Below are 24316 nucleotides of genomic sequence, written 5' to 3' on the forward strand. Positions count from 1 at the left end.
GAGCTTCGCCGCGATCTCCGTCTGCACGAGTGCACATCCTTTCAGAAGTTGGTCAATAAAGCCATCGGTGCTGAGACAGGCCAGACTGATTATGACGCTTCACGCAAGCACTCCCGTGATTTTGGCTCTTCATCCGGCTCTGGAGCTCAGAAGCGCCGGGTGTGGATTCCAAGAACGGCACTGCCACCCAGGTTCATTCCGAGGCCATCCTTTGAGGCGCCTCGTCCGAACCAACAATTTGCACCGCCCAAGCCCTATGGTGGCCCCGCTGCTAATGCTGCTCCACGCCCCAATGTGGTGACATGCTTCAAGTGTGGAGAGCCGGGTCACTATAGCCGAGAGTGTCTCCAGAACAACAACCCCAATCAAACTGGAAAGTCCGTTGGCCGTGGTAAGCCAGCGGGGAAAACTTTCTACGCCAAGCCGGCCACCACTGTACGTGGCCATGTCAACTATGTTTTAGCCGAGGAGGCTCATGAGGATCCTAACGTCGTCCTTGGTACGCTCCTTGTTAACTGCCATCCGGCATCTGTTCTTTTCGATACTGGAGCATCTCATTCATTCATATCCGAGAGCTATGCTCGATTGCATAACACGACATTCTGTGACATGTCCACTTCCATGGTAATTCAAACTCCGGGTTCCAAATGGCAAACCTCTAGAGTAAGCCATGGGAACGAAATTCTTGTCGATAGACTTGTATTCCTTGCATCCTTAATAGCTCTCAAGTCCACGGACATAAACATCATCTTGGGTATGGACTGGATGTCAGCTCATTACGCTAAGATTGATTGTGCCACTAGAACCGTTCAACTTACTCACCCATCGGGCAAGACAGTCAATGTCTTAACTCGAGTGGCCAAGCGCCAGCTTTACTCCCTAAATGCCAACCCCCTTCCAGACCTTGAAGATGTTTCGGTAGTCCGAGACTTTCCGGATGTCTTCCCAGAAGAACTGCCAGGTGTTCCACCAGACAGGGATGTTGAGTTTGTGATAGACCTTGTTCCAGGAACCGTTCCAATTTCTAGAAGACCCTACAAGATGGCACCCTTAGAACTAGCCGAGCTTAAGAACCAACTCGATGAGTCCTTGAAAAAGGGTTTCATCCGTCCTAGTTCCTCTCCTTGGGCTTGCCCCGTCCTCTTCGTTAAGAAGAAGGATGGAACGGATCGAATGGTTGTGGACTACCGACCTGTCAATTTGGTCACCATCAAGAACAAATACCCGCTTCCCAGGATCAACGATCTGTATGATCAGCTCGCTGGATCCTCAGTCTTCTCCAAGATGGATTTGAGGTTGGGCTACCATCAAATCAAAATCAGAAACGGGGACATTCCCAAAACGGCCTTTGTTACTCGTTATGGCCAATACGAGTACACCGTCATGTCCTTCGGTTTAACCAATGCCCCGGCTACCTTCTCCCGGTTAATGAACTCGGTCTTCATGGAGTACTTGGATAAGTTCGTCGTACTATACCTCGATGACATACTCATCTACTCCAAGAATGAAGAGGAACATGCCGTACATCTAAGGCTGGTATTGATGAAACTTCGAGAGCATCGCCTTTATGCCAAATTCTCCAAGTGTGAATTTTGGTTGCCAGAAGTGACCTATCTAGGCCATGTAATCTCTGGTAAGGGTATTGCTGTCAATCCCGAGCGAGTTCAAGCCGTCCTTGATTGGACTCCACCTAAAATGGTCAAGCAAGTTCGGAGCTTCCTTGGCTTAGCGAGCTATTGCCGCCGCTTCGTCGAGAATTTCTCCAAGGTTGCTAAACCTCTAACTGAACTCCTCAAGAAAGATAAAAAGTTCGAGTGGACTCCACAGTGCGAGTTCAGCTTTCAGGAACTGAAAAGACGCCTGACATCTGCCCCCGTACTGGTACCACTAGACTTCTCCAAGGACTTTATTATCTATTGCGACGCCTCGCGACAAGGACTAGGTTGCATACTCACGCAAGATCGTCAGGTAATTGCCTATGCTTCACGGCAATTACACCCACATGAGGAAAATTATCCTACACATGATCTAGAGCTTGCAGTTGTAGTCCATGCACTTAAAACCTGGCGACATTACCTTCTCGGTAATCGTTGCGAGATCTTCACCGATCACCAAAGTTTGAAATATATCTTCACCCAACCAGATTTGAATCTCAGGCAAAGACGTTGGGTCGAGTTGATCTCGGATTACGACTTAGGAATAACTTACACCCCGGGCAAAGCCAATGTCATGGCTGATGCGCTAAGCCGTAAGTCCTATTGTAACAACCTGATGTTACAACAAAGTCAACCATTCCTCCATGAGGAATTTCGTAAGCTAAATCTTCACATTGTTCCTCAAGGATTCCTATCCACCCTGGTGGCGAAACCTACCCTCATGGATCAAATCATAACCGCCCAGCGGTATGATAAGGGCATATCTCGGATTAAGGAAAACATCGCTAGCGGAGTTGCTAAATGTTTCTCCATGGATGAGCGAGGTGCTGTTTTCTTCGAGAACCGTTTGGTGGTTCCCAAGAAACAACATCTGCGTCAGTTGATCCTTAAGGAAGCTCATGAATCCCCTCTCACCATTCATCCTGGTAGTACTAAAATGTATCAAGACCTATGCCAGAGGTTTTGGTGGACTAGGATGAAGAGAGAAATCGCTCAATACATTGCTAATTGCAACGTATGTCGTCATGTTAAAGCAGAGCATCAATGGCCTGCTGGCACTCTTCAACCTTTGGCTATTCCCGAATGGAAATGGGATAAAATCAGTATGGATTTCATCACTGGGTTTGCCAGGACCAAGAGAGGGAATAATGCCATCTTCGTCGTGATCGACCGACTTTCCAAAGTAGCCCACTTTCTACCTATTCGTGAGAGTATCACCGCTAGCCAGCTAGCCGATTTATACATCTCCCGAATAGTGCCTCTTCATGGTGTTCCATTGGAAATTAATTCAGACCATGGGAGTCTCTTCACCTCTCGATTTTGGGAAAGTTTCCAAAATGCTATGGGAACTCGTCTCTCCTTTAGTACCGCCTTCCATCCCCAATCAAGTGGTCAAGTAGAGCGAGTCAATCAAATTCTGGAAGATATGCTCCGAGCTTCTGTTATCTCGTTCGGAATGAGTTGGGAGAAATGCCTTCCATTCGCGGAGTTTGCTTATAACAATAGTTATCAAGCTAGCTTGGGCAAAGCTCCTTTCGAAGTTCTTTATGGACGAAAATGTCGAACGCTTCTTAACTGGTCAGAAACCGGGGAAAGACAACTCTTTGGCCCGGATATGATTCAGGAAGCAGAAGAGCAGGTTCGCGTTATTCGTGAGAAATTCAAAACAGCCCAATCTCGTCAAAAGAGTCAATATGATCGTAAACATAAGCCTATGACTTATGAAGTCGACGAGAAGGCTTACCTTCGGGCTACTCCGTTAAAGGGAACCCATCGTTTCGGTATCAAAGGCAAATTGGCTCCTCGTTACATTGGACCCTTTCGCATTCTTGCTAAACGAGGAGAAGTTGCCTACCAATTGGAACTACCTCCGCATCTTTCCAGAGTTCACGATGTCTTCCACGTTTCACAACTCAGGCGTTGCTTCGCGGATCCTATCCGTGGAGTGGACCACGAAACGCTTGATCTACAAGATAACCTTTCCTATCGGGAATATCCCGTTCATATCCTTGATCAAGCCGAGCGTACCACTCGACGTCATAATATCAAGTTTCCTAAGGTTCAATGGTCACATCATTCCGCGGAAGAAGCCACTTGGGAAAGGGAGGATCATCTTCGACTCGAGTACCCCACCTTCTTTCCAGAGGATCCTAAATCTCGGGATGAGATTCTTTTGAGTGGGGGTGAGTTGTCACACCCTAGCTAGTCCATGCATTAGAGTGTGCATCATGTTTACTTTCATCAGAAACTTGAAATGGGGAAGGCAGAACCCCCAGCACCCCTTTTGAAATCAACTAGGGTTTACTAAAAATAATTTCAATGAACCTGAAATGCCCTTCTAAAATGTTCACCCTCTTTGCCTTGGGTTAGAACCTCTGGCAAAATTGGTGCACAATTTTCTAGGTCAATAGAAGGTCATTGAATTAAATCATAAGTATTGGAATTTGGGCATTTAAATGCTATAAAATAATTTAAATGCTCAAATAATTCTGGGAGTAAATGTTTCCTGTTGGAAATAATCTAAACAGAGGCCACATTTATTTTCAGGATTTTTGGAGATGTTTTAGTATTTTAAATAAAGCTAAACAGTTGCAGTTAAATAGAAAACAGAAACTAAATCAAAAAAAGGAGAAAGAGCCCACCTGGGCCTTAAATGGCTCGGCCCAGCCTACTGGCTCGGCCAGTCACCCCCTACCTCACGCCAGGAGGCAGGGGCGCGTGCTCGCCGCGCGCCGGCCACGCGCCGGCCACCTCCTGCTTCTGCCGACGCCGGGAGACGCCCAGAGGACGCCACGCGACCCCCACGTCTCCCTCTCATCCTCTCGCACTCTCCCCCTCGTCTCTCTCACTCTCCCCCGTGACGGCCGAGCACGTCCCTCACCGCCGATCGCCGTATTTGCCACCACAGCCACTCCCTCGCCCCTCCGACGAGCCCATTAGCTCCGCCTCGACTCCCTCTTCCTCCCCACCGAGCCACGCATCGCCGGAGGCCCTGCATCGCCGCCTTCGCCCTCGTCTTCAACTTCGGGCACCCGAGCCATCACCGGTCGATTCGCCGCCGCCAGGACCTCCCCGAGCTCGCTGACCCCCTCTCCGACTCCGCTGTGAGCTCCTCTTCCTTCCCCCTAGCTCCCGTGCTCGATTACGCCTCGTAGCCACCGCCCCCTTCGAGACCAAGCGCTCCTCGCCGTCGGTCATGTCGCCGTCGTGGCTACGGCCGTGCAAGCACACGTCCGAGCGCCTCACCATGCTCAGTGCAGCACCAGGAACCCGTAGCCACCACCAGCTCTTCCTCCCGTGCACTGTAGCCTCGAAACCATCCTCACCCGACTCCGGCGACCGCCAAGCTCGTCACCAGCGACGTTTCCGGCCACCCCGAGCCCAACTACCACCACCAAACGCTGCGGCTCGTTCCCAGCTACCCGTAGATAGTCTCTGCCGTCGATTTGGTCGCTTGAGGGCGTTTTCCGAAGCCCTCCGCCGTCTCGGCCTCGCCGGTGACTCAACGCCGGCGGGATTAGCCCTGTTGACCGGTGGTTTGACCACTGACGTGGACTGGGTGGGCCCAGGTTGACTCCTTTGAGTCAATGACAAGTGGGCCCCCCTCTGCTAATTATCCAGAATAGTTTCTAACTAAAATTAGTTAGTTTAATTAGTATAGTCACCGACTAGTGGGCCCTGCCCAATAATTAGGCTAACTAAACGTAGTTAGTGCACTGAGAGGCTGACAGAAGGGGCCCACCAGTCCGGTTTGACCTGGGCTGGCGCCTTTGACCTGCTGAGGTCAGCATGATGCAATGCTGACGCAGTAATGCATTTTTTGGATTTATTTTTATACAGGAAATTCCAGAAAATAGTTCAAACTTCAAAAATTCATAGAAATTCAACCATAGCTCCAAATGAGATAAATTATATATGAAAAATTATTAGAAAAATTCAATCTATCCATCTGTAATGGTTTCATGCATGACAAAACAAGTTTAACTTGCTGTTTAAGCAGAATAAGGAAATGCACTATAAATGCCATGTTTAATGAGCTAATATTTGAATCTTTGATTCAAATGGGTTCATCCCTTCCTATTTTAGCTTGCATTAGGCCAAGACACAATCATATTGCCATGTCATAGCATGCATCATATTGTTGCATATCGCCATGTGTTGATTGTGATCCGATGTGTTCTTCGTGGTAGGTTCTGCCTCCGAGGATATTCACGAGTATCCAACTGAAGGGCAGTATCTCGTTACCACTCCATCAGGCAAGCAACCATTGATCATTCCGTACAAACCCATGTTCTCGCTCCTGCTCTTGTTTACTGCATTAAGACAACGCGATTCAAACTGTTGTGTGCTACGGTAGTTGAACCCTTATCCTCTGCATGACCTGTCATTGCCACAGTAACTAGATGAAACCCACTAGCATGTGTAGGAGTTGATTGAGCCATGTATGTGATTCCTACCTTGCTATGCCTGCTATGCTTAGAGTTGTGTCAGGTCTGGTTCATCTGGGTGATGGGCCAGAGTGAAATGCTTATGCCGGTAATGTGAGGGATGTGTTGAACATGTTTTGGTAAAGGTATCGATGAGAGGCCATGTAGGAGTACATGGTGGGTTGTTTCATTGAGGCCGTCCCTAAGAACTGAGATCTGTATGTGTGATTTAAGATTCAGCTACTACCATGCATTGGGATCCTTAATTGACCCTCTCGGCTTCTTAACCACCCTAGTACTCTGTCCAGGAGTTGCAAATAGTTTCTGGTGTTTGTAGGTTATGTGTTGGCGGCCGTGCGTAGCACTGACCATAGGGGTGGGCTATGTTCCGGTAGATACACCGTGGCACGGTGTACCGAGTCACCCGTTTGGTGTCCCGGGAACCCTGTTCACATCGTTCGGGGCCATATGTGGAAACCCCGGCCGGACTCCCTGTGGATGGAACCTGGATAGGCGATAAACCTGGACTAGAGACTTAAGTGTTTAGGTAGGCCGTGGCCGACACCCTCGCTGGGCTTCCGCTTGAAGGTTGCCGAGTACATGTCGTGTAAACGGCGGTAAGTGGTGAAAGCGTGTTTGACGAAGTACACCCCTGCAGGGTATAAAACTATTCGAATAGCCGCGTCCGCGATAAAGGACTACTTGGTTGCCTATACAGTTCATAGACAAGTTAATGGATACTACTAAAAGACTCAAGTGTGAGTACCGAGGATGGCCCTCTTGTAGGATGACGAGGGAGGATCCACGGTGGAGTATTGTGTTGGTGAGTAGTGGACTCGTGTGCGAGAACTATTTTACTGGTGAAGTTCCGTAGGATAGCTTAGCCAAGAGTCAAAGTTGGCTTGCTGCATTAACCCCACCACCTTCTTGAGAATAAGCATGTTTAGTAGGTTCTGATGTAACACTTGCTGAGTACCTTTGTACTCATGTTTGCTTATTTATTGTTTTCAGACGACAATACTGCCCCCTCCGATGGGTTTTATGTAGACCTTGACGTCGACGAGTGACCAGCCACCCAGGTGGTGATCCTGGCCATGGAGGGCCCTATGTAGATAGATAGGCTTCGAGAAGCCTTCTTTCTTTCTAGAGTCTTTACTCAGACTAGTTGCTTTCGCATGTGCTTGTATGTTTGTATGACTTGAGTGTCGGGTCATGTGACCCCTATCTGTATGAACATGTTATGTATGGCTCTCTGGAGCCTTTAAATAAAGTACTTGAGTTGTAGAGTTTTGTTGTGATGCCATGTTGTATGTACTCATATCGGGCATATTGTGTGTATGATTGAAATGCTTGGTATGAGTGGGATCCGACAATCTAGTTGTTTATCCTTGGCAGCCTTTCTTATGGGGAAATGTAGTCTAGTGTTCCTCGAGCCATAGTAGTCCGCTACAGCCCGGTTCACCGGAGTCCTGCTAGCCCAGCACTACTATTCAGGACAATTGACTGGCCGGCATGTGTTTCACTTCGTCCCTATGTCTGTCCCTTCGGGGAAATGTCACACGGTGACTTCCGGAGTCCTGCCTAGCCTGCTACTGCCCGGGGTTCCCCGGAGTCCTGTTAGCCTAGTGCTACAGCCCGGGATCACTCGTTGATGGCCGACATGTTCGATGTGATTCATGTATGCCTGTCTCCATAGGTCTGTGCCGCTTTGGGTTCACGACTAGCCATGTCGGCCCGGGTTCTCTGTCATATGGATGCTAGCGACACTATCATATACGTGAGCCAAAAGGCGCAAACGGTCCCGGGCCATGGTAAGGCGACACCCGTGGGATACCGTGCGTGAGGCCGCAAAGTGATATGAGGTGTTACCGGCTAGATCGATGTGACTTGGAATCGGGGTCCTGACAGTTTGCCTCATACGCTTCATCTTTTTAATATCTTTCGTGAGTATGATGGAAAGGAAAATTGTGCCAAAGTGTTAGAAGAAGAATGCATTAAAATGTTTGGCACTAAATATTTGAATGATGAGCATGATTGCAATGTTGTTAGTATGAATTCCTTGAATATCCATAGTACTAATGATGATTGCACTTGTTATGATGAAAATGTCTCCTATAAACAGGTCAATTTTTGTGGAGTGCATTGGGTTTGCAAGTATACACCAATTAAGGAAGATAGATTTTGCAAGAGGCATAAGTACTTAGAAACTAAATTGTTGCAAGAAAGGCTAGATGATTGTGCTAAAAATTTAAATTTTCTTGGCCGTACTTGTGGACTTTGCAATGAACAGGGTCATTTAGCTAACTGATGCAAATTGTTTCATGATCTAATCGTGTCCAAAAATTGTGATGACTTGATTTCCCTTGCACATTATAATGAACTCAGTTTGCTTATGGGTTACGAAGAAATGAAATGTATAACTAAGCATATTCTAGAATTTGCCCGTTATAAACTTCTTGGTTTTGATCTAGAGGAAATTTATATGTATTGTGCGGTGAATTGCATTGAAAATCATTATATTGCCAATTACATAAAGAAAAGAAAACAAATAGAGGATGAAGAGAATACTAACAAAAGGGAAGAGACTTCCCAATACCATCCTATTATTTCTTATGATGAATCAGGTAACGAGGAGGAGCCTCCTATTCAACCAATCTCATTAATAAGGAGCTCCAAAAATAGGATTGAACCCACACATGATTTGGTGAAGAAGAAGAAAAGAAAAAGGAAGAGAGGTAAAAAGATATCTCTCCCAAATAATGTTGTTCAAATTACTATTGTGCCTCATGAAAATATAATAGCAGAAGATAATGATACTTCTTATGATCTTGAAAATCTTTTTGGCACTTTCTTGGAAGAATATGATAATTGCTATACTATTGGTGCTATCCATACTATTAATGATGAGAGTGATTATGCTTATGATATGAAAAGGCCAAAGCTTGGGGATGCTATGTTTGATGAAGATGATGTTTTTGGGAATATATTTTCTGCAATTAATGTTTGTCCCAAGCTTGGGGATGCTACGTTTAATGAAGATGACATTTTTAGTCTCCCAAGTTCTGATATGCAAATTTATAATGATGATAGCATGCCTCCTACCTATGATGATTATTGTTATGATACATATGCTATAAAAAGTAGTGATGATTATATTTATAAAACTTGTCATGATTATGATTACCCTTTTTCTGAACATTACTCTTTTAATGTGGAAACAATTTATAGTATTCCAGTCTCTTATGATACTCCCACTATTCCGATTGAGAAGAATTTCGCTTATGTAGAGAATAGTAAATTTTCTATGCTTATAGATCATGAAAAGAATGCTTTAGGTGCTGGTTATATTGTTGAATTCATTCATTATTCTACTGAAAATTATTATGAGGGAGGAATATATGCTTGTAGGAATTGCAATAATATCAAGTTTCCTCTCTATGTGCTTAAAGTTTTAAAGTTATGCTTGTTTTGCCTTCCTATGCTAGTTGATTATTGTTCCCATAAGTTGTTTGCTCACAAAATCCCTATGCATAGGAAGTGGGTTAGACTTAAATGTGTTAGTCATATTCTTCATGATGCTCTCTTTATGTTACAATTCTTATCTTTTATGTGAGCATCATTGAAATCATCATGCCTAGCTAGGGGCGTTAAACGATAGCGCTTGTTGGGAGGCAACCCAATTTTATCTCAGTTCCTTTCTTTTTGTTCCTGTTTAGTAATAAATAATTTATCTATCCTCTGTTATTATTGAGGTTTTATGTTTTAGTAAGTGTTTGTGCCAAGTAGAACCTTTGGGAAGACTTGGGTGAAGTCTTTGCGATCATGCTGTAAAAACAGAAACTTTAGTGCTCACGAGAATTGCTGACATTTTTATTTGGAAAGTGATATTTAGTTAATTCTTTTTGAAGATGATTAATCGATAAATTACTCAGGTCCAAAAATTTATTTTAGAATTTTAGAATGAGTTGGAATACAGTAGATATTACACCAATATGAATTTAGAATGAGTTCACAACAGTAACTAAGTGGTGATTTATTTTCTTATACTAACGGAGCTTACGAGTTTTCTGTTAAGTTTTGTGTTGTGAAGTTTTAAAGTTTTGGGTAAAGATTCGTTGGACTATGGAATAAGGAGTGGCAAGAGCCTATGGTTGGGGATGCCCAAGGCACCCCAAGGTAATATTCAAGGACAACCAATAGCCTAAGCTTGGGGATGCCCCGGAAGGCATCCCCTCTTTCGTCTTCGTTCATCGGTAACTTTACTTGGAGCTATATTTTTATTTGCCACAGGATATGTGTTTTGCTTGGAGCGTCATCTTATTTTATTTAGTTTTGCTTGCTGTTTGAATAAAATACCAAGATCTGAAATTCTTAAATTTTAGAGAGTCTTCATATAGTTGCATGATTATTTGACTACTCATTGATCTTCACTTATATCTTTTTGAGTAGTTTGTCATATGCTCTAGTGCTTCACTTATATCCTTTTAGAGCACGGTGGTGGTTTTATTTTATAGAAATAGATGAACTCTCATGCTTCACTTATATTATTTTGAGAGTCCTAAACAGCATGGTAATTTTCTTTGGTTATTAATTTAGTCCTAATATGATGGACATCCAAGATGGATATAATAAAAACTATCATATAAAGTGCATTGAATACTATGAGAAGTTTGATACTTGATAATTGTTTTGAGATATGGAGATGGTGATATTAGAGTCATGCTAGTTGAGTAGTTGTGAATTTGAGAAATGCTTGTGTTGAAGTTTGTGATTCCCATAGCATGCACGTATGGTGAACCGTTATGTGACGAAGTCGGAGCATGATTTATTTATTGATTGTCTTCCTTAGGAGTGGTGGTCGGGGACGAGCGATGGTCTTTTCCTACCAATCTATCCCCATAGGAGCATGCGCGTAGTACTTTGTTTTGATAACTAATAGATTTTTGCAATAAGTATGTGAGTTCTTTATGACTAATGTTGAGTCCATGGATTATACGCACTCTCACCCTTCCACCATTGCTAGCCTCTCTAGTACCGCGCAACTTTCGCCGGTACCATAAACCCACCATATATCTTCCTCAAAACAGCCACCATACCTACCTATTATGGCATTCCATACCATAATAAAGAAGAATTACATTGAAATTATGCCAAGTAGCATTCCACATCAAAAATTCTGTTTTTATCATTTACCTACTTGAGGACGAGCAGGAATTAAGCTTGGGGATGCTGATACGTCTCCAACGTATCTATAATTTTTGATTGTTCCATGCTATTATATTATCAACCTTGGATGTTTTATATGCATTTATATGCTATTTTATATGATTTTTGGGACTAACCTATTAACCCAGAGCCCAGTGCCAGTTTATGTTTTTCCCTTGTTTTAGTGTTTTGCAGAAAAGGAATATCAAACGGAGTCCAAACGGAATGAAACCTTCGGAAAAGTTATTTTCGGAAAGAAAGCAATACGGGAGACTTGGAGTGCACGTCAGGGGATCAACGAGGAGAGCACGAGGCAGGGGGTGCGCCCACCCCCTGGGCGCGCCCTCCACCCTCGTGGGCCCCTCGTGGCTCCCCTAATGTATTTCTTCCACCTATATATATCCATATACCCTAAAACTATCGGGGAGCACAATAGATCGGGAGTTCCACCGCTAGAAGCCTCTGTAGCCACCGAAAACCAATCTAGACCCGTTCTGGCACCCTTCCGGAGGGGGCAATCCCTCTCCGGTGGCCATCTTCATCATCCCGATGCTCTCCATGACGAGGAGGGAGTAGTTCTCCCTCGGGGCTGAGGGTATGTACCAGTAGCTATGTGTTTGATCTCTCTATCTCTCGTGTTCTTGATTTGGCACGATCTTGATGTATCGCGAGCTTTTCTATTATAGTTGGATCTTATGTTTCTTCTCACCCTCTACTCTCTTGTAATGGATTGAGTTTCCCCTTCGAAGTTATCTTATCGGATTGAGTCTTTAAAGATTTGAGAACACTTGATGTATGTCTTGCCGTGCGTATCTGTGGTGACAATGGGATATCACGTGATCCACTTGATGTATGTTTTGGTGATCAACTTGTGGGTTCCGCCCATGAACCTATGCATAGGGGTTGGCACACGTTTTCGTCGTGATTCTCCGGTAGAAACTTTGGGGCACTCTTTGAGGTTCTATGTGTTGGTTGAATAGATGAATCTGAGATTGTGTGATGCATATCGTATAATCATACCCACGGATACTTGAGGTGACATTGGAGTATCTAGGTGACATTAGGGTTTTGGTTGATTTGTGTCTTAATGTGTTATTCTAGTACGAACTCTAGGGCTGTTTGTGACACTTATAGGAATAGCCCAACGGATTGATTGGAAAGAATAACTTTGAGGTGGTTTCGTACCCTACCATAATCTCTTCATTTGTTTTTCTCTATTAGTGACTTTGGAGTGACTCTTTGTTGCATGTTGAGGGATAGTTATGTGATCCAATTATGTTATTATTGTTGAGAGGACTTGCACTAGTGAAAGTATAAACCCTAGGCCTTGTTTCAACACATTGCAATACCGTTTTGACTCACTTTTATCATTCGTTACCTTGCTGTTTTTATATTTTCAGATTACAAAAACTATTATCTACCATCCATATACCACTTGTATCACCATGTCTTCGCCAAACTAGTGCACCTATACAATTTACCATTGTATTATGTGTGTTGGGGACACAAGAGACTCTTTGTTATTTGGTTGCAGGGTTGTTTGAGAGAGACCATCTTCATCCTACGCCTCCTATGGATTGATAAACCTTAGGTCATCCACTTGAGGGAAATTTTCTACTGTCCTACAAATCTCTGCACTTGGAGGCCCAACAACGTCTACAAGAAGAAGGTTGTGTAGTAGACATCAACAGTTCAGGACCCCCTACCCGATATCTGCCGGTTTTGACACCGACAAAAGGCATTTTGAAAAAATAGCTACCACTTTAATATCCTAAATGTTTGTATAATTAAAATCGTGTGCGTTTTGTTAACCATTCAAGTGATGCCACGTGTCTTGGTTTTAATGGCTATAGGAGGTGCCGTGCGGACAATTGCATGACTGAACGAGAGGCGTGCGAGCGCAGTACGATGCGCAGGCTGACCGAGAGGCGCGCAAGCTGTCCTCGAATGCGCAGGCTCACCGGGAAGCGTGCAAGCTATTCAACGCAGGATTTGTGCACCTCTTCAATGCAAATAGTTCATATTGAATACACCATCTCTTCAATGCAGCTAAAAATCACTAGCACCATCTAATTTTTGCAACTAAAATTCAGTAATTAAGCATAGATTTTCATTCATAGATTAAGCAGTCGTTCTCATCGGGAAGCGAGACAACCTTTGACCGCCGCCCACCTCGCTCCCACTGGTCTATATTAATGGCGCGCCTGAGCGGCCGCACCCCCCATCCTCACCACACACACAATCCTCTCTCTCTGCCCGCATCCTCGACGCTGCTCTCAGTCCTCAAAGCCGGCACCCCCATCCTCGCCACAGACACAATCCTCTCTCCGCCCGTATCCTCAATGACGCTCTGAGTCCTCAAAGTCGTCAGTGTATGAGGATGCCGCTGAAGCACCCCATAGGAAGCAATGGCGACGCCGGGGCTGTTGAAGCATCGGAGCACGACATGAATATCGAGACAGAGGTTTCCGTCGCCGCCAACGAGGTGGAGAACAAGGCTGCCAACAAGCGGAGGCGGGTGAAGAAAGACCCGCAAGCGACTCTAGCAGGCCTAGACTTCATCAGCAACCTCCCCGATGATATGTTGAGAGTCATCATATCCCTCCTCCCAATCAAATATGGAGGAGGACAACTGCCCTTTCCTGGCGGTGGCACCCCCTATGGCTCCTCACCCCTGTCGACCTCCTCGATGCCCACGAGCTCTACCATGGCTATCGCAAAAGCTTGGATGCGTTATCCTGGATTCTCGGCACTCACCATGGCCCAATCAGAGGCCTTATCATGGGCAAGTTCGTTCCAATGGCAAGGACCGAGCCAAGCTTGACGAGTGGTTCCGATCCCCCACCATAGATCAGCTCGAGGAGCTCAGTTTTAATGATGGGCATATGCGCTCGCTACCAACGTCCGCACTCCGCTTCGCACCCACGCCGTGCCTCGCCAAGTTAATGAACTGCCATCCCCCCTTAATGACGCGCCCGCTCTTTTTCTACCACGACTGAAGCACCTCGAGCTCGTCGCCGTCTGCATCCCAAAGGATGACATGGAGTGCCTGCTCCGCGGCTATACTGTACTCGAGTTCCTTCATCTTCAGGCGATGAATTGGTCGAGTACCTTCCACATCACCTCCAGGACTCTTCAGACTATTTATGTGTGTTTCTGGTGATGCAACGAGAGATCACAAATGGTGGACCACAATATAGTCATTGAGGACACACCTTCACTTGAGAGATTACTTGTAGTTGTTCAACAAGGTCCAACAAGAATCAATGTCATTTCTGCGCCGAAATTGACAGTGGTGGGCTACTCGTTTGTCAAATACTACTACTTTCAGGTACAACAGTCACCTTATACCTCTCCTTCTTGATATCAACATTATTTCTAGTTTTGAACATGTCTGTTCATCTATCGTCCAGCAAAGCTTCACCCAGATTCAGGGCACAGTGAAGGTCTTGGCACTAGAATCTGTTGGCCCCAACCTGGACCAAGTTGTCAGTTGCCTGAGATGCTTTCCGTTCCTGAAGAAGTTGTATATCGAGGTGATGTTCCTTTCCTATTAAATGTTAACCATAAGGGATTTTAATTTTTTGCACCTTTTCCCAAGTTTACAATGACAATGTACTATGATTTCTGAAGGAATTTTGGAGGATTTCAGGACATACACCCCCACCCCATATTGGTTGCTTGATTCATATGGTTACACTCCATAAGCATTTCTCATTTGGATTCATCTGTATTCGTTTTCTTAGGGAATTTTTCATCCAATTCAACCTCTTGTGAAGAAGGCTACATGTTTCTAGATTGTAATCAAATGCCCGTGTTAATCATGTCAGATCAAAGATGGCATGTTGGTGTATTTTACAAATCCTGCAAACCAAATAGGCGTGTAGTAGTGTTGAAAACTGCATGTAGGCACTAGCACATTCTCTTATTTTGTAGATAATATTAGGCCTGGAGGTGGATAATGTTTATAATGACAATCACATCGAATGCCTGGATCAGCATCTCTCAAATATTACTTTGAACTCCTACCGAGGGACCTTACCGGAGATTACACTCTCCAGGTTCTTTCTTGCTAGAGCAAGGGTGCTGAGGGTACTGAGGTTGAATGCGCATTTAATTAGGAATTATGAATGGTATGTTGATCAGAGCCGGCAGGTACTGCAGAATGGAAGAGGCTCCAAAAAAGCTAAATTTCGTATTGGAAGAGCATATGACACAACAATTGGACATCATTGTGTCAAACCCATACTTGTCGTGTCAGCGGCTGATCCCTTTGCAGAAATGACGAGGTTTGCAATGTTTGAATTTGGGCATTGTAATCTTTGAATTTGAACCTTGCAATATTCATGGTATTTGTTATATAACATAATTGGATGTTTAATTTGGTATTGCAATCATGTCATGTTTTGTTCTTTCGTACATAGAGTATAGATGTTCTGCATACAGAGCATATCACAACACTCACGGACCACACTAGGTAACCCATTAGCGATGAATTCATCAATCGCAAACGGGTATATACCAGCAAGTGTTTGCCCACAGTTTGTCTTATTTGCCACATATCACTGTGCCGGCCTCTGCTCGCGCCCCTCGGCAAGCTCTGCTCGCCGTTAGGTGCCGCAGCGCACTCTGCTCACGTCTGTCGGTGCGCTCTGCTAGTGGAAAACTTTTCCTTCGTGTTCAACTGCTATATTCATATATATGGTTGCTCGCTGTTGAGGTGACAGTGAAGCGCTCTTCTTGCGTCCCTCCACGCGTGCTCTGCCAGTGGTTGGGCCTGTGCACAATCACGTCGGGGGCCCCACATGCATGCGGTTGCGCCGTGTGCGTTGCCAGGCCATGCAGTTATGTGCGGCATGATGGAGTTACACGCTGCAAATTAGAACTGCCATCAGGGCGTGCCGATATTCCAGGCCGCCCGGCTTCCCCTTTAATTCCCGCGGCCACTATAACCTTAGTCTCTTCAACCTTTCGATCGTGCCCCACAACACAACAAGCACACCCACGACGACACATAGAGAGGGGATGTCTAGCGATGCTCCAATGGAGTTCGGCGAGCATAAAGTGGAGACCCACACGAGGGAGACGGATATCTCGGTGGTGTACACCATCGACCCGACCATGGTGGACGACTACATCAACATCGTTGAGCAGTTGCTTGCTCGAGACAAGTACAAGGTGGTCGGCATCGACCTCCGTACACCGCAGGTCGTCGCAACATAGATCAGAAGGTTGTCATCGCCCAGTTGTGTGTGCGCCAGCATGTCCTCATCTACCACTACTGCATGGTCACAGGGCCTTGCGACCATTTCACCAGGTTTGCCAATAGCACCGACTACAAGTTCGTCACGGTGGAAACCACTAATGATGTAAAATCGCTCAGGGTTACGGGCTTGGCCTGCCAGAACCTTATCGAAATCCCTGAGCACTACAGGGTCTGGGGCAACACGAAGAAGGACTCTCTGGTTGAACTCGCCTTGGCCATCATCGACCCATACTATGAAAAGATGAAGCAGGATGCCAACAGAACACGTCCCGTATCCTAGCACGGGGCCTGGGTGCGGAAACTGGATGAACCTCACCTCAGGTTCGTGGCCAAGAGCGTGTACACATGCTACGAGATGCACAGGCGGATCGTTGACATGAGGAAGTGCCTTGTTACGGAGATCGACGAGACCGGATTGAGCCACAAGCAGAGCAAGCGTCACAAGAAGTAGATGATGATTAGATGATCGTTTATCCTAGTTGATCATGCATGTAATATATATTTTACTATGGTGTGTGGAAATGTCATGTGTGTAGTAGCCACCTATGTAATTATGCATGTAATAGTTTACTTTGGTGTGTGCAAATGCCATGGTTGTAGTAGCCACCTATGTAATTGGATGTTTAATTTGGTTATGCAACCATGTGCTTATAAGTGTGTGTGTGTGTGTGTGTGTGTATGTTGTTGTTCTGTATGCAATCCCATCGCATGACACACGTCTTATTAGCAACAATTGTTCTTGTTATTATCGGTCCTCGCACACATTTCTGATTACAGACCTGTTTGCCGCGTATCACACACATCTTGTTATATTGAACTGTTTTTGTTCTCTTGGCTCAACACAAACAGTTTATCCGAGTGAACCACATGCCATATATCGCACACACCTTGATCTAGCTAACCATTTCTTTTGTGTTGCCTAATCACAAATAGTTCATCCGAGTGAACCGTATGCTATATATCGCACACACCTTCATTTGGCTGCCCGTTTCTTTTGTTCCTCCTCATCGCAAACAATTAATTGAACTGAACCATATGCCATGCATCGCACATGCAACTAAAATCTGAACCTTGTTTGATGCATCCGTCATCGCAAATGTTTTTCACCCTTTTGACAGTTTTTACACCATCATTTGCGATTATTGCATCGCACACAGTTTCGCCGAAGGGTCTCTGATCATAGTGTCACGTTAGCAGCATCCTGCAGTAGTGACTCTGAGTGTGAATCCAAACCTAGCTATAAAACTCTTGCTAAAATTGCAACTGAACAACAAACTGCTGTGGAACACATCCAAAAGTTGCTAGACAAAAGCGATGACCTATTGGATGCGGAAATGAATTGAACTCAGTCCTTAATCGAAGACATAGAAAATCTTCGTGTTAAGTATGAGGAACTTGAAAGTCGTCATGAAACCCTCTCAGGCACTCATGATAAGCTTTCCTATGATTATCTTCAAAGGAAGCAAGATCTTGAGAAACTGAGAGCGTCTCATGAAGATCTTCAAAAGGAGAACGATTCACTACTCGCCCAACAGATCAGTTCTGCTCAGGAAGATTCTGTGCCACCATGTTTAAAATGTCTTGATTGTGATAATGATGTCTCTGTTGCTGAGTGTTCCAGTGCCTCTGATGTTGCAATATCTTCAACTGCTGATGTGGTAACTAACCCCTCCACTGAGGATACCACTACTATTGCTGATGAGAATGCCAGGTTGAAGACATTGCTTGAAATAGGCATGTAGAAAAGCCTCAAAGGGCATCAAACACTATGTGATGTCCTCAAGAAATAGATTCTGAATCGAAACCCTAGGAAAGAGGGTGTTGTGTTCGAGAGGAAAATGAATGTTGATGCTTCTTACTAGAAGCCTGAGCAGTACCCCAAAACCACGTGGGTTGCTGCACAGGGCCCTTCAGTGGACCCATCCACCTTATCTGGTTTCACCTGTGCTAACCCCATTATCATTGATGAATCCCTTGACGCCAATTATAAGTTGTTTAAGAATCAGAATAGTGGAGTGTTTGCCAGGTTTATTGGTACTAACTGCAGGAATGGGCCGCCTTTGAAGAAGATCTGGGTGCCCAAAAGTTGTCTTGAGAAGCTTCCCGTGAATGTCATCATGACACCACCTAGGAAGAAGACAAACCCCAGAGCAAAGGCTTCATATGGCCCAAAGGCTTCATACAGACAAAGGACATCACAAGGTTACCCTAACGCTAATGTTTTACAGGGAAACCATCATCAGACTCATCAATATGAGCATGTTTCTTCTAAACGCTATGTTCACAAATCTAAGAACTTTTCTGCATATTCTTATGAGTATTATTCACGTCCTGCAAGACTATTTGCTAGGGCTCCAAAGCCAAAGTTCTCAGATGCTGCACTTAGACTTATTGCTTCCAAGCCACCCCTGAAGATGTGGGTGGTTAAGAAGAATTAACTTTCTCTTGCAGGGAAAGGTCTCCAGCCGGAAATCAAAGACTTCTGACGCTAATGCTGGGGACCTAAAACATCTTGTGGGGCGCAAGATAAAGTGTCAGAATGGTCTTACCATTTATTTCATCCCAGGGTTCCTTGACGAGCATCCTATCTTACAAAACAAGAATCTTAACTTTGATAGCATGCTTGTTCGCTACATGTTTGTGCTTCAAAATACTCTTGGTGAAGCCTATCCCCCTAACTACACTATAGGATACGTCGCCGAAAGCGACTGAATGGATCATGGATAGTGGATGCACTAACCACATGACTGGTGATCGAAGTCTTCTAATGGATTCAACCCTACGTCCATATACTAAGAGCCACATCACATTTGCTGACACTGGTAAAAGAAAGGTATTGGGCCTAGGTAGAGTTGCTATCTCAAAGGATCAACACATGGATAAAGTGATGCTTGTTGAATCCCTTGGTTACAACTTAATGTCTGTCTCAATGCTCTGCGATCTTAAAATGATTGTGATATTTGGAAAATATCGTTGCCTTGTGCTTATGGAAACTGACAAGTCTTTAGTCTTCAAAGGTTATCAAAGAGGTGATCTGTATATGGTATATTTCTCCGTATGACCACAACTTGTCGTATGTCTTCTAGCAAAAGCTTCAGAGTGTTGTCATTGGCATCGGAGGCTAGGACATGCGGGCATGAGGAACTTGCACACTCTTGTGAAGAAGAAGCATGTCATTGGCATCAAGGGCGTCAAGTTCAAGAAGGATCATCTATGTGGTGCTTGTGAAGCCAGGAAGATGACTAGGGCCAATCATCCCTCGAAGACAATCATGACTACATCACGTCCCTTCGAGCCGCTACACATGGACTTATTTGGCCCTACTCACTACTCTACCCTTACTACCACTACACATCTCTATGGCTTCATTATTGTTGATGATTATTCAAGATACACATGGGTGCACATAATTCTCTATAAGACTGAAGTGCAAGATGTCTTCAAACGATTCGCCAATTGCGCCATGACCAATTATGGCATCAAGATCAAGCACATAAGAAGTGAAAATGGCACTGAATTCAAGAATACCGGCCTGGACACTTATCTTGATATATTGGGCATCACACATGATTTCTCTGCTCCATACAGACCTCAGCAAAACGGCATCATGGAGCGCAAGAACAGAACTCTCATCAAGATGGCACGCACGATGCTTGATGAGTACAAGACTCCAAGAAATTTCTGGCCTGAAGCCATTGATACTTCTTGCCACATCATCAACAGAGTTTATCTTCACATGTTCTTCAAGAAAACATCCTATGAACTTCTGACTGGTAAGAAGCCACATGTCAGCTATTTCAAAGTCTTTGGTGCTAGGTGCTGGATCAAGCATCCTCATCACACTTCAAAATTTGCACCGAAAGCACATGAGGGTTTTATGCTTGGTTACGAAAAGTATTGACACACCTACAGAGTCTTCAACCTCTTTCACTATAAAGTGGTTGAAACTGTAGATGTGCGGTTCGATGAGACTAACGGCTCGCAAAGAGAGCACCTGCCAAATGTGATACATGAAGCTACACCAAGTGAATCCATCAAGCAAATGGGTACTGGAGAAATCATACCCACCAAGGAATAGAATGAAGAAGAACTTATCATCTCAGCACCTAATCAACATGAAGACAATGCTCAGTCTGAAGACAATGCTGAAGCTGAAGATGAAAATCAGCAAGAGCAAAGTCTTCGTCCAACACATCCTCGGGTTGCAAATGAAGTCCAAATTGAGAAGATCATTGATAGCATCAATGGACCTGGTCCACTCACTCGTTCAAGAGCTACGCAACTAGCAAACTTCTGTGGGCACTTTGCATTTTTTTCTATATCCGAACCCAAGAAAGATGATGAAGCCTTCATGGAACCTGAATGGATTCAAGCAATGCAAGAAGAGCTTCAACAGTTTGAGCTGAAAAAATGTTTCAGAGCTAGTTAAGCGTCCTAATCCTCGCAAGCACAATATTATTGGCACCAAATGGATCTATCACAAGAAGTAAGATGAGCATGGTCAAGTTGTCAGAAACAAGGCTCGTCTCTGATACGTCCATTTTGCATCATGTTTACCTACTGTTATTTATAATGTTTTTATGCATAATAATGCTTTTTTGAGTAATCCTAATGCCTTTTCTCTCATAATTTGCAAGGTACACACAAAGAGGGAGAATTCCGATAGCTGGAAATCTGGACCTGAAAAAGCTACGTCAGGCTACCTATTCTGCACAACTCCAAATGAGCTGAAACTTCATAGAGAATTTTTATGAAATATAGAAGAAATATTGGAGCAAATAAGCACCAGTGGGGGCCCACCATGTGGGCACTACCCACCTGGGCACGCTAGGGAGCCCAGGCGCGCCCTGGTGGGTTGTGCCCTACTCGGCCCACCTCCGGTGCCCATCTTTTGGTATATAAGTTGTTTTGACCTAAAACAAATCAGGAGAGGACTTTCGGGATGAAGCGCCGCCGTCTCGAGGCGGAACTTGGGCAGGAGCACTTTTGCCCTCTGGTGGAGCAATTCCGTCGGGGGAACATCCCTCCCGGAGGGGGAAATCATCATCATCATCATCATCACCAACAACTCTCCCATATTGGAGAGGGAAATCTCCATCAACATCTTCAACAACACCATCTCCTCTCAAACCCTAGTTCATCTCTTGTATTCAATCTTTGTACCGGAACTATAGATTGGTACTTGTGGGTGACTAGTAGTGTTGATTACATCTTGTAGTTGATTACTATATGGTTTATTTGGTTGAACATTATATGTTCAAATCCAATATGCTACTTAATACCCCTCTGATCTTGAGCATGATTATCATTTGTGAGTAGTTACTTTTGTTCTTGAGGTCACGGGAGAAATCTTGTTGCAAGTAGACATGTGAATTGTATATGTCTTCGATATTTTGATGCCATGTATGTTGTGATTCCCTTAGTGGTGTCATGTGGACGTCGACTACATGACACTTCACACCATATTTGGGCCTAAGGGAATGCATTGTGGAGTAGTTATTAGGTGATGGGTTGTGAGAGTGACAAAAGCTTAAACCCTAGTTTATGCGCTATTTCGTAAGGGACCGACTGGATCCAAAAGTTTAATGCTATGGTTATAATTTATTCTTAATACTTTTCTTGTAGTTGCGGATGCTTGCGAGGGGGTTAATCATAAGTAGGAGGTTTGTTCAAGCAATAACAGCACCAAAGCATCGATCCACCCACATATCAAATTATCAATGTAGCAAACACAAATCAAACCAACATGATGAAAGTGACTAGATGAAATTCCCGTGTACCCTCAAGAACACTTTGCTTATCATAAGAGACCATTTGGCCTATCCTTTGCCTCAAAAGGATTGGGCTACCTTGCTGCACTTTTGTTACTATTATTGTTACTTGCCCGTTACAAATTATCTTGCTATGAAACTACTCGGTACTTATAATTTCAGTGCTTTCAGACATTACATTGCTGAAAACCACTTGTCATTTCCTTCTACTCCTCGTTGGGTTCGACACTCTTACTTATTGAAATGACTATGATTGATCCCCTGTAATTGTGAGTCATCAGTCTCGTTGCTCAAGGTTACACACAAGTGGAAGGAATTGACTTTAATGAAACTTTTGCTCCCTTGGCTAGGCTTGAAGCCATTCGTATACTGCTACCATATGCTAATCACAACGAGCAAATATTAGAGACCTATTCCGCACAGCTCCAAAAGTCCTGAAACTTCACGGGAGCATGTTTAATAATATATAAAAATATTGGGCGAAAGAAGTAGCTGAGGGGGCCCACACCCTGGCCACGAGGGTGGGGGCGTGCCCTACCCCCCTGGGCGCGCCCCCTGCCTCGTGGGCTCCCTGGTGGCCCTCTGATGCCCATCTTCTGCTATATGAGGTCTTTCATCGAGGAAAAAAATCATAAGCAAGCTTTGGGGAAGAAACTCCGCCGCCACGAGGCGGAACCTTGGCGGAACCAATCTAGGGTTCCGACAGAGCTATTCTGCCGAGGAAACTTCCCTCCGGGAGGGGGAAATCATCACCATCATCATCACCAATGATCCGCTCATCGGGAGGGGGTCAATCTCCATCAACATCTTCACCAGAACCATCTCATCTCAAACCCTAGTTCATCTCTTGTATCCAATCTTTGTATCCAAACCTCAGATTGGTACCTGCGGGTTGCTAGTAGTGTTGATTACTCCTTGTAGTTGATACTAGTTGGTTTACTTGGTGGATGATCATATGTTCAGATCCATTATGCATAATAATACCCTCTGATTATGAACATGAATATGCTTTGTGAGTAGTTACGTGTGTTCCTGAGGATATGGGAGAAGTCTTGCTATAAGTAGTCATGTGAATTTGGTATTCGTTCGATATTTTGATGAGATGTATGTTGTCATCCCTCTAGTGGTGTCATGTGAACGTCGACTACATGACACTTCACCATTTTTTGGGCCTAGAGGGAGGCATTGGGAAGTAATAAGTAGATGATGGGTTGCTAGAGTGACAGAAGCTTAAACCCTAGTTTATGCGTTGCTTCGTAAGGGGCTGATTTGGATCCATATGTTTCATGATATGGTTAGGTTTACCTTAATACTTCTGTTGTAGTTGCGAATACTTGCAATGGGGGTTAATCATAAGTGGGATGCTTGTCCAAGTAAGGACAGCACCCATGCACCGGTCCACCCACATATAAAATTATCAAAGTACCGAACGCGAATCATATGATCGTGATGAAAACTAGCTTGATGATAATTCCCATGTGTCCTCGGGAGCGCTTTCCTTCATATAAGAGTTTGTCTAGGCTTGTCCTTTGCTACAAAAAGGATTGGGCCATCTTGCTGCACCTTATTTACTTTTATTACTTGCTACTCGTTACAAATTACCTTATCACAAAACTATTTGTTCCCGATAATTTCAGTGCTTGCAGAGAATACCTTACTGAAAATTGCTTATCATTTCCTTCTGCTCCTCGTTTGGTTCGACACTCTTACTTATCGAAAAGGCTACGATAGATCCCCTACACTTGTGGGTCATCAAGACTCTTTTCTGGCGCCGTTGCGGGGGAGTGAAGCGCCTTTGGTAGGTGGAATTTGGTAAGGAAAAATTTATATAGTGTGCTGAAATTTACTGTCACTTGTTACTATGGAGCATAATCCTTTGAGGGGCTTGTTCGGGGTATCTTCTCCTCGACCAGTAGAGAAAAAAGTTGCTCCTCAACCTACTGAACCTACTGAAAATGTTTACTTTGAAATTATTTCGGGTATGATAGAGAA

Source organism: Triticum urartu, chromosome 1 (assembly GCF_003073215.2).
Source record: "Triticum urartu cultivar G1812 chromosome 1, Tu2.1, whole genome shotgun sequence".
NCBI lineage: Eukaryota > Viridiplantae > Streptophyta > Magnoliopsida > Poales > Poaceae > Triticum > Triticum urartu.